Source organism: Parasteatoda tepidariorum, chromosome 8 (genome assembly GCF_982258835.1).
Source record: "Parasteatoda tepidariorum strain Cologne lab strain chromosome 8, Ptep-v5.0, whole genome shotgun sequence".
Taxonomy (NCBI): Eukaryota; Metazoa; Arthropoda; class Arachnida; order Araneae; family Theridiidae; genus Parasteatoda; species Parasteatoda tepidariorum.
In genome coordinates this window covers 47386920-47389009 of record NC_141762.1, presented here as the reverse complement: position 1 = coordinate 47389009, position 2090 = coordinate 47386920, and positions in this window count along the sequence as shown.

Genomic DNA, 2090 nt, shown 5'->3' with positions numbered 1-2090 from the left:
TTTTACAATTGATGTGATGGTGAAAATCAATTATTGAGTATTATTTAAAATCAGTTGTTTGCTTATAGCTTGAAATGTACATAGTGGTCTTAATTCAAAACCGTTTTTCATATGCGCAGTTTCGCAACTCACTAAAAAGGAGACGAGCGTTCAGTCCCTGTGAGGGATCTCTGTTCTAAAAATTTTATTTTAAAAAGACAAGATGGTTAGTTTTTGAATATTCACATAGAAATTTTACGACCAGTTTTTAAGTTTTTTGAAGGCGTTGGTCAGCTTACACGTACCTTACACCATTCCCAACAAATAAGGTTGCTCACCACTCAAACTCTCCTCTTTTTAGGGGCGATACGGCAAGTTTCTGAAAACTTACTAACCTGGTTCTCGTTCACATTTCTGAATTTACACCCATTATTTGTCCCGCAATGGGCTGATTGTTAAGACACGGTTCCCAGCAGATCACCGAAGTCAAGCATCATTGACTGCGGTCAGTGTGCGGGTGGGTGGCCACTTGGACAAGTCTGCATAGGGATCGATTATGTGGTTTATTGGTCCTCGTTAAACTGTTCTACCGTAAAGTGCTCGACTTCGCGTGCAGGTCATCGGGCTACCGAAGCAGGGGTGCCATCCCCTCTGCAGAGGATCAAAATTGTGATGGCATGTCTTCGGATCATCCTTAGGGATGGTTCCCAGACCGTCGCCAATAGCCCATTGTGCAGCTCTAGTGCGACGTAAATGAACTACTACAACAACACCCATTATTTTTTCGCAAGTAATGTGAATGGTTATATTCAGGATGCTAGATTAATGCGAACTAGAGCCTGATGGGTGAATTTTTCACTGATAAATACAGGGGTCGGAGGTGCTTACGTCATGCGATTTCTCATACATATCGATTAAGTTTCAAGTTTATCGAGGTTTGAGGGACAGGCAATAAATAACGAACCGAAAAGAATGTTTCTGGACACCCTAAATCAAACAATGCCGCGAAAAAATTGCAACTCACGTCAATTACCTTGATTATCATATGAAATAACAGCACAAAATTTTGTAAACCAATCTCTATCTTACATATTCATGGAGTTACAGACATTTTTATGAAAAAAAAATTTTTTTTGATTACGTTTTCGTACTATAACTGCAAAAATATTCGTTAAAATTAAGCACGATTTTTAGAGTAAATTTTAGTTATTAATAAAAAATTTCATTTTAAAATAAAAAATTTGTTAAAAATTGCTCAACATATGAATATTCAAAGTAATACTTTCATACTGCGCATGTGTGGTTAACATTAAAAAAAAATAAATTATAATTTTGTTTAGAATTGTATTTGGTAACTCATGAAGAAAGTCTGATTCTAATATCTGGAAAATGTAAAAAAATTCTGGCGAATTTCTAAATTTCTATTCTTTAGTAATTTTTTATTGAAGGCTCGGATGATAAGGGATTTTCTTGGAATTTCATTTTGTATCATAAAACAAAATTTCATAACAAATGTTTTATAAAAATGTACGTATCTAATGGCTTATAGCTGTATTTTTTTGGTATAGGGTGTTCGAAAACATTTTTTTTTCATTCGTAATTTATTGCCAGTCTCTCAAGCCTGTAATAGCTTAAAACTTAATTGATATGTATTTGAAATCGCGTGATTTAAACACTTATAAAGTTTCAAAATATTTCTCTACGTTTTCCTTGAGAAATATGAAAAAACGAATTAGTATTGAAGTGTTCCAATATTTTGTCCAACCCCTGTATATTCTACCGATCAGGTTCTCATTCACTTGCGATTTTCTCGAATGGGGAAAAAACGTATTCTTAAGAATTTTCCTTTTTTTCTCGAAAGGCTTATAGCTGACAAAATATATTTTAGATTTCCGAATTCTGAAGCGTCTACGGATTTTACACCTTGAATAGATAAAGGTAAATGTGAGTGTAGAGAATATAATTTCCTTTTACCTTAAAAAAAAAAAATAAAAAATTCAGTGCAAAGAATGCAGGACAGGTGTGTGCCAGAAAATAGCCATATTTTCTTCAAAATTAATTTATTTTTATTTTTGTGTCAATTGTGCGTGATATTTCGTATTTTTTAAAAA